The following is a 9,651-nucleotide window of genomic DNA, read 5'->3' on the forward strand; positions in this document are numbered from 1 at the left end:
TACTGCCCCCTGCTGGAGGGTCTTGCGTGGCCAGCCCACCAACTGAAGGGACGTGGTGGTAAAAATCAGCAGAGCCCAGTGTGTGGGTCCTGAGGCCCAGATGCTGGACCCATTGGGCCTTATTTGGTCCGGTGCTTCTTTCCCTCTGATTCTAGCAAGCGCCGCACCTGCGGGACTCATGGGTCTGGTGTGCATCCAGTGAGACAGAGATTGTGCTTAGTCGCTCAGTCATGTCTGACTCTGCGACCCCACAGACTGTAGCCCACCAGGCTCCTCTGTCCATGGGATTTTTCCACACAAGAATACTGGAGTGGGTTGCCATTTCCTTCTCCAGAGACAGAGCTTAGAGGACACCAAGAAGTGAGCAGCAGTCGATGACCTTCACTTCCCTCTTTTCCTGCAATGACTGGAAGCAAATATTCTCCCCAGCCCCAGCTTCTCCCCCAGCCTCAGTTTCTCCTCCAGCCCATTGAGATGAGTGAAGCCAGCTCCTACCTTAAAGTATAGCCTGCATGAGGCCATACTCATATTCAAAATCAGCGAAGTTCTTTAGTAACGGTAGTTACTTTGGGGGGAGTGGGCCTCAGCAAAGTGTTTGGGTTGCTGGCCATGTTCTGTGTCTTTTCAAAAAATTAATTTTTATTGAAGTATAGTTGATTTACAGTGTTGTTAGTTTCAGGTGTATGGCAAAATAATTCAATCATACATACAAATACATTCAAAATAGATCTATTTTCTCAGATTCTTTTCCCTTTTGACAAGTTTTTATGAAATACTGAGTGTAGTTCCCTATGCTATACCATAGGTCCTTGTTCATTTTATATATAGTAGTGTGTATCTGTTAGTCCCGAGCTCCAAATACATCCTTTTCTACCATATTCTGTATCTTGATCTGGGTGTGGATGCACGGATGTCTTCACCTGTGTGCCTCTGGCTGTACACTTTGTGTTTGTGTCCTTTTTGTGTTTCTGTTATAATTCAGTAACAAGTTTATGATCATTTTTGAAATAGGGAAGGCAAGGGGGGAAATAGCCTAAACACAGCAAATGTTAATGAGAAAGAGTATGTGAGTAGATTTTCATTTCTATAACTAGTCCTGAGATCTGTGGCCAGTTAGGACCACCCCCAGGGCTCCAAAGCCACCCAGATCCACATGGCAGCTGATGGGGCCCTTCACCCAGGAAGGCTTATCTCCTGCTGTGGTTGTTGTTGTACTTTCTCCCTGGCCCTGTGGTTGGACAGGAGGCCCTTAGAGGTGCCCCTGTCCCAGACCAGCCCTGCCCACCTCTGTGTGTAGAGCTCCCAGCCTCCCCTTGGTGATGGGAGTGGACGACCCCAGAGAGCAGCAAGTTCCCATCCTTCCATTGTCTCAGGAGCCTGAGGAATCCAACACAGTAGTTACTGTCAGTCTCCATTTCCACTCAAGAGGACTCTGGTCCTCCACCTTGGAGGGGGAGTCTCCTCATGTGCTCCTGCTGGTGCCAAAACTATGTCTTTGGAAGGCTGTCACCATTCTTCCTGGCCAGCAGCTTCTAGAGTTTTCTCTGCATTTGCCTGGCACTTTCTTTCAGAAGTCATGACCCCCAGGAACCCTCTCAGTCCCAGCAGACCAGATGGACAGTCACCCCAGACACCTTCCTAGCCAGAGTCCCCCTGGGGTAGGACCAGATCTCGGCGGTCTCTATGTGCCCCTCAGCTGGCCCAGTGAAGGTGCCCAGGCTCCAGGCTGCAGCAGAGCAGCTCAGCTGCAGGCTCTGAAGAGTTTGGTGGACCCCCACTAATGTGACCCCAAGAAGTGGCAGCCATAACACAAATCTTTGCAAGACTCACAAAGCTGGGCACCATCCATCTCTCAGGTTTCATTGTCATATTCTGTGCATTTTGTTAACTCGAGTGGCTGCTCTAACAGGGCAGGCATGGGAGTGGAATGAATATTTGAAAGGTGATCTGCAGACTCGGCTCAGCGGTAGAGAATCTGCCTGCAATTCAGGAGACCTGGGTTTGATCCCTGGGTTGGGAAGATCCCCTGGAGGAGGGCATGGCAACCCACTCTGGTATTCTTGCCTGGGATATCTCATGGACAGAGGAACCTGGCGGACTACAGTCCATGGGGCCGCAAAGAGTCGGACATGACTGAAAGACAAACATTTCTTTTATAGACTTTTTAGGGCTTTCCTTGCCATTGTCTGGTTGGCTGTCACCCAGCTCTGTGAGACAAGCAGTGTTGAGGCCAAGAGGGGTGACTTAGTCTTCCCAAGGACCCTGAAGCCCCTGGTGTTGGAACATGCTCCACCCTCTTCTCCCAGCCTTGGCCCAGAGCCCTTCCCCACCTTTTGTGCCCCAGGGTCCTGCACACAGACCTTCTAAATACCTTTCTGTGTACAAATCCACCAGGGCTGCCATAACAAAGTGCCATAGGCTGGGTGGATTCACCAACAGAAATTTATTTTCTCACAATTTTGGAGGCCAGAATTTAAGGTTAAAGTGTCAGCAGGGCTAGTTTCCTTGGCTTCTCAGAGATGGCCCGTCATCTCCCTGCCTCTTCACATGGCCATCCCGCTGTATGTGTCTGTGTCTTAATCTCTCCTCCTCATAAGGACACTAGTCAGAGTGGATAAGGCCCACTGCGTGACCTCATTTAACCTTAATTTCTGCTGATGGCTCAGTGGTAAAGAATCTGTCTGTCAATGCAGGAGAGGCAGGAGACTCAAGTTCAATCCCCTGGGTCAGAAAGATCCCCTGGAGGAGGAAATGACAGTTGACTCCAGTATTCTTGCCTAGGAAATCCCGTGGAAGGAACTGGGCTACAGACCATAGGATTGCAGAGTCAGACACATCTGAGTTAGTGAGCACACAAGTCCTGTTAAAAGTCCCCGTTCTCAAACACAATCATGTCCTGAGGTCCTGGGGGTTGGGACTTCAACTTAAACAGATGAATTCGGAGGGCACATAGTTCAGCCCAGCACAACTCGTTTGGCCTGTAATAGGCCTGGGTACCAGGCAAGCTCAGAGGAAGTAGGCACAACTGGAGTGGCAGAGGGGCAAGGGCCTTCTGGGAAGAGGAGAGACCAGGCACTAGGGTCTTAAGGGGAGTTCATCTTGGGGTGGTGGGGAGGAATGAGCTCAGTTTAAGCCTGTGTCCCGCGCAGAACTGACTCAGCTGTGAAGATAGTAGGTAGGCCCTTGACAAGCAGCACAGACATGGCATCTGGGGCCCAGACTCCCTGCCTAGGCGTGTGGTGTTTTTGCACAGCACAAGGGCCCTTGTAGGATTCCCAGGATCGAGAGACATGGTTAGAATTGGCTAAACTGGAGGACTTGCTCAACTGTAAGAGCCTGGAAACCATGGATGAGACCCAGGGCTTGGATCTTCCACTGGCCACCCACAATTCATGCCGCTCTGGATGCAGTGCTGCAGAAACTGAGGGCATTAGAGTCTTTTTTGTTAAGTCGCTAAGTTGTGTCCAGCTCATTTGAGACCCCATGGACTATGTATAGCCCTGTCCATGGGATTTCCCAGGCAAGTGTACTAGAGTGGGTTGCCATGCCTTCCTCTAGGGTATCTTCCCAACCCAGAGATCAAGCCCACATCTCCTGCATTGGCAAGTGGATTCCTTACCACTGAGCCACCAGGGAAACCTGTTAGAGTCTTGGGCATCTGGTTTAAATGTCCTGCTTAGCAGTCTACCAGCTGTGTGACCTTGGGGACTTGACCAGCTCCAGGCTCTGGCCTCTTAGTTCATAAAGATGCTGAATTATAGAGATTCTTTGGTTAATGTAAGTGAGCTGACACATACCAGAAGCACTGGTCCCATTTGCTTTCTTTTCCTTTTGCTTCTCTGTAAGTTGTTTCCTCGGTCAAACTGCTGGGACGTAAGAAGACCTGCATGGGCCAGATGTGGTGCGAAACCAGGAGGACTGTGGTCTGTGCAGCTGCTCCAGGGAGGGGAGAGCTCTGGGCCCCCAGCCTGCATGGGTCCAGGCAGAAGGAGGCTTCTGGCAGGGGCAGGACTGGAGGTGCTGTGAGCTATCATGGTGGGCATGCCCTTGACCCCAGTCATCACCAGCCCCTCCATGTGTCTCCCAGAGCTGCCATTTCCAAGCTCCTGCTCCTGGTACTTAAGATCCTTGCAGACCCCAGGGAGGCTGGGGTGTCTCCTGGGACCCAGGAGATATGTGTTGTTGAGAAGAGGTGGTGGCAGCTGGGGTAGGAGGGAGCAAAAGCTCTCATGAGAACAGGAAGACCTGTTTATTTTCAAATGGGCTCTGAAGGTTTATTCAGGATTCATGGAGGGAAGGAGGTGAGCATGGAGGACCCTGGACTCCCAGAGGCCATCTACCTGCTGTTTCCAAGCCTGCCCCTGGCATATTTAGAGTTTCAGGTTAGGATTTTGTTTCAGGGATGAAAATAGTTCTGCTGTGAAGACAGTAACATGCCCTACTATAAAGCACAGGGAAGTCTGCTCAATGTTATGTGGCAGCCTGGATGGGAAGGGAGTTGGGAGGAGAATGGATACATGTATGTGTATGGCTGAGTCCCTTTGCTGTCCACCTGAAACTATCACAGCATTGTTAATCGGCTATACCCCAATACAAAATAAAAAGTTAGAACAAAAAATAAATATATAGTAATGTCTCCAGGGTGCCTTTGTCCCCACACCAGCCATACTGATTGGCCTGGGGACAGGTGCCGGACCCAAGCCAGGACCACCAAAGCCCCCTCCTTGGGAGGACAGAGCTGACCTCGGGGGACCACAGCACAATTTGCAGAAATGTAGACATGAAGGTGGTCATTTTCCATGGAGGGATGTGGGCAGACCACAACGATGCAAAGAGCTCCCAGAAGGGGTGAGGGGACCCTCTACCATATAATGCTCCAGACCCCAGTCCAGAGCCCACCACACCCTGCCCTTGGGCTCTTAAAAACTCCAGTGCAGCTTTCCTGCTCTGAATTCCTCCTTTTTGTGTGTAAAGCCAGATAGAATTGGTGGTTTGCAAAAGACCTGAATCGAGCACAGACTTTTTTGCAGAATTTCTTTCTCTGGAAAACCTGGCCTAAGCACAAAGACCCCATGGCTGCAGAAATGTTTACCCTGCAGCACGTTCTAGAGTGTCAGCTATATTTTTCACCCAGCAAGCGTGAAAGCCTGGGACTGCATCCTTACCTCTCTGTAAGCTGACTGTCCTTCCTGGATGTCTTCATGCAACTCCACAATGACTCCACCACTCAGAAGGGCCATGTGAATCCCCCTAAAAGGCAATCCCACCTTCAGCTCCTTGCTTCCATGCGCTGGCTATTGTAAACACTGCTGTAGTGAACATAGGGGTGCATGTTTCTGAGAGGGTCCCTTTGTACATAATGCTCTGACTCCTGCCCTGCACCCTCTGAGCTGCAGCCCTGCCTGCCCCACCCTCTGTACTCTCCCCCATTCCCTCCCAAGGCCGTGGAAGCCTCAGCCCCCAGAACCTTCCTGTGCCCTCAGCCCCCAGCTGGTGGGTGGCACACTGGGGATCCAGGGAACCATCGCATCCCAGCAGCATCGGGCTTCCGTTCCTCTTGGCACCTCCCCAGGGTGAGCGCTGTCCTGGCACGGAGCCGGGGTTCCCTAAATGCTGGCTGAACTGAAACCCCACTGTGGTTGCTGGTTCCAACTCCCTGTCATGGGTAGGGGCGGAGGGTGCCCAGGCTCCCTTGATGGTGGCCCAGGCAGAGTCCTCCCAGAGGGGTCCATCTGGGCAGCCCTCTCTTGGCTCACTCCCATGGCTGCCTTAGGAACCATGCATGTGACCTGAAGCTGAAATTCTGTTGTGGGTTTAGGATCACAGGAAGAACCCAGAGAGGGAGGACCCAGAACACTTGGCTTTGAAAAGGAAGGTGGGCGTGGCTGTGAGGTCAGGAGCTTGGGGCCACCTAGGGAGCCTGACTTCAGGAAGCCCCTTTCGGTGTCCCCAGCCTCCAGCAGGGGTGCCCCGCCCTGTACGGAGCCTGAGAGATGCAATGCAGCGGGGAGAAGCCTCTGGGTGAGCCCGCGTGGCCCTGGGGGAGGGGAACCGTTCAGGAAGCACCCTGCACCGTGCTGTGCTGTGTCTAGTCTCTCAGCCATGTCCGACTCTTTGCGACCCCATGCTCTGTAGCCCGCCAGGCTCCTCTGTCCATGGGATCCAGGCAGAAATACTAGAGTGGATTGCCATGCCCTTCTCCAGGGCATCTTCCCTACCCAGAGACGAAACCCAGGTCTCCCGCATTGCAGGTGGATTCTTTACCAGCTGAGCTCCCAGGGAAGCCCACCCCATGCTGTGGCTGGTTACCAGTAACCAGTCCTGAAAACTCCAGCCCCGCTGACTGCTGTGGACCACCAGAAGCCCAGATCCTGCCTATTCTCTCCCTTACTTTGTAAACTCTGGGCCAGAGGGGTTGACAGGGTGTGGGTGGCAAAGGGGCTGTCAGAGGCCCGCACAGTCTCAGAGAAGACCCCGCTCAGATCACAGCCGGTGGGCTGTTCACACCCTCAAGATTGAGGCCTTGGGAGCAGGGGAGCAGAGTCAGGAGACCCGGGCCCCCTATTCTGCTCCCCGGGCTCTGAGTAGTCAGCACAGCATCACCTGCAGGGACAGATGACCTGGCAGAGGCTGAGGGAAGCTGTTTACCTCGTAAAAGGAGGCAGAGGCAGGCACCACGGTGGTGGTCCAGGCTTCCAGTTTCTGAGCATCCCCGGGCCTTCCTCGCCCACCAGTGAGGACTCCAGAACAGTCCCCCAATTGAGGAGTAATGGAGGGGTCAGGGCTGGTCAGCTGCAGGGCTCTGGTTCTATCAGGAGAGCAAAAGACTGCAGAGTCTGGGCTTAGGGTTCCAGGGCCGCCTGCTTTGCAGAGGCTGGGAAACTGGAACCACTCTGAGCCTGGTTACCCCCAAACAATGCCTGGCCAAGGGTCAGGATGCTGGGGGTACAGCCAGGCAGGGAGGGGTCTGGTTGTGGAGCTGGAGGACCTAGAGAGCCCTAGGGACCTGCAGTGGGGGACTGGGGGGACTAGGGCAGCCTCAGGGAGCCTGTTTGAAGGCTGGGTCAAGGTCAGGAGATGCCTCTCGGGCTAAGGGGCACACTCTCCTGGTGTGGGGGCCCCGAGGGCCAGCGGGTTGCAGGAGTCCAGGGCCATCCTCAGACGATGCCAGGACGCTCATCAGTCCTGGGCAACAGGCCCTCTTCACAGCTTCCCGTCGCCCTGCAGTGACCTCCTCAGTCTCAGAAATGAGTCCACAGGTTGGGGGAGCATTTGGCACCTGGAGGGCCTCCCTGAAGACCCTCAAGGAGGGGGCGGGGTAAAGGATGGGAAGAGGAATGGGGCGGGCCTGACTTCCAGCAAACCAGGATGGGGCCCCAGGCAACCCAGCCAGGCCGGAGGAGAGGGGCTGCCCGCTCTGAGCTGGGGGACCTGCTTTCATCAAGGTGCTGGTCTCTCCCAGGAGTGCTGGCACTGTGTTTGGCATTCACTGTGTCCTAATCTTTCTAGAACACGCCCTCGGCAAAACCTCTCCCTCTGCTCAGAGGCTTCGAAGGACACTGGGGTCTCTCGTTCAGGCATCGTGAACAGGCTCAGAGAAGCCCAGAGACCCAAGGGCTGGTGCGGAGCCCCTCCCCCTTCCCCATCAGACTGTGTTGATACTGCAGAGAGGCCCCAGTCAGTTGTTGTGCTGAGAAATGAAACATTGCTTAACCCCGAGGAGAAACCACAAGAAGAGAAAAACAGGGCTCAGCTGCAGCTGGGCCTGAGGCTTCAGCCTTCATCTCACTTACTGCCTGCACAGCGGGTTTGTTTACATTACAGGCCAGGAGGGAAGGTTTGCCAGAGTGGGACTGCCTTGCAAGTCCCCAAAGACCCCTCTGACAGAGAGGAATGTGGTTTAGGGACCGTGGCTAGGCCGACACCTGCGCTGAAGTCAGACGTGGGTGGGGGGCAGAGCAGCCCCCAGGGCGGGCTGCTGTTGTTTCACCACAGGGCTTATGGGTACACGGGGAACCCGAGGCTGCTGTTCTGGAGGGTAGACCAGAGCTCCCAAGAGACAGGAGAGACCCCACTGGTAGGGAGGTGGGTGAGGTGACTGCAGGGGGAGCTCCAGAATTCAAGGGGTCTCAGTAGGAGCTGCTGGTACTTCCGCAGACGTACCTGTTTTGTGTTTGTTATTTGTCGTGGGGAGCCCCCACGACAAGTGCTCCTCACATTGTCTGAAACACTATCTACCATCAGTGATTAGTTCCTCTTATAAAATACGGTTCTCTTTCTCAAGGCATAGTGGTGGAGGCACATTCTGGGGCTGCTTGACACAGCAGGCCAAGGCAGCAAACACAGTATGGTGGACAAGCACTGACATGGGTAGGACCCTGCAGAATGCCAGTTTCTGAAATGGTCCCCAACATTCCTGACTCTTTCCTGCCTTTTACCCTGGAGGTCCATAGGTTTCCACTGTTGGGGTCAGTGGGCCAGGCCACCTATCACAGGCTCAGGTCCGGTTCCCCTTCCTCTAGGAGGAGGCCTTCTGATCCACCCCCCTGCCCACTACCACCCTTCACCCCAGGTGTGGAACCACTCTTGTTCTCCGCAGGAGGCAACGTTTCAGGAAGCAGGGCCACTGGTGGGGTGGGTGCTGCAGGTGTGCTGCGGGCCTGCCTCTGCCAGAACCAGGAGGTCAGCCCCAGCCTCCCAGGGAGGAGCAAGACCTCTAGAAGGCCCCTGCCCCCAGGGCTCCTAACATCCCCCTCCAACCTCTCAGAGATGCAGAGCAGCTGTCCCCATTCCCACCTCCCTGTCCGTGGGTACCTCTCCTCTCTCAGCCTCACCCAGATCCCTGAGACCAGCAGCCACCTGCCAGGCAGAAGCTACCCAGCCCCCTACGTGAATGTCCGTGTAACTGCACACACAGGCGCACACACACGCCAACATGCGTACACCCAATATGCACACACATTGTCTCCATATACCCACACACCGGGACTTTCCCTCCCCAGAGCTGTCTGTGCCCACCCAACAGGAGATGGGGCTGCATCCTTGCTTCCATAATGAGCATCTCATGTCCACAGTCACTTAAGCTCACAGTCCCTGAGAGTGGTGGCCACCAGGTTCCCACCCAAGTTTGATCGGATTGACCCACTGATCTCACCCCAGGTCCCATCTCCACTGGGCATCTTCAGGCTGAAGCCCAGGAAGTGGGGTTGGGGCCAGTGAGGACCTGTCTATTCAGGTCTTGGACATCCTGGCCCCAAGTCCAGCTGCCTTGTGTGTATGGAGGTGGCCCTGGCCTAAACCCATGCCTTGAGCGACAGGCCTGGGAAAACCACACCAGTTCAGGAGAATCTGGTCAAATGTCTGCTCCATGACCGTTTTGTGCCTAGAGGGTTACAGTCCAGTCCTAAATAAGGTTTCCTTAGGCAAAAAAAAAAAAAAAATGTCAAAGGAAAAGTTGTATTTTAATTTCAGAAGCATTTTGCAAGAGCACAAGGGTCCCATGGTCTGAGTTTCACTGCACTTCCTTGGGCTGTGCCGGGGAAGCTTTCAGTTCTGTGATCCACACCTATGACAAAGCAGAGTTCTATGTGTCACCAACCCATGTGCAGAGGTTCCTTAAAGATGAGCCCAAGGAACACCCTTAGGACAAGT

Source organism: Muntiacus reevesi, chromosome 15 (genome assembly GCF_963930625.1).
Source record: "Muntiacus reevesi chromosome 15, mMunRee1.1, whole genome shotgun sequence".
Lineage (NCBI taxonomy): Eukaryota > Metazoa > Chordata > Mammalia > Artiodactyla > Cervidae > Muntiacus > Muntiacus reevesi.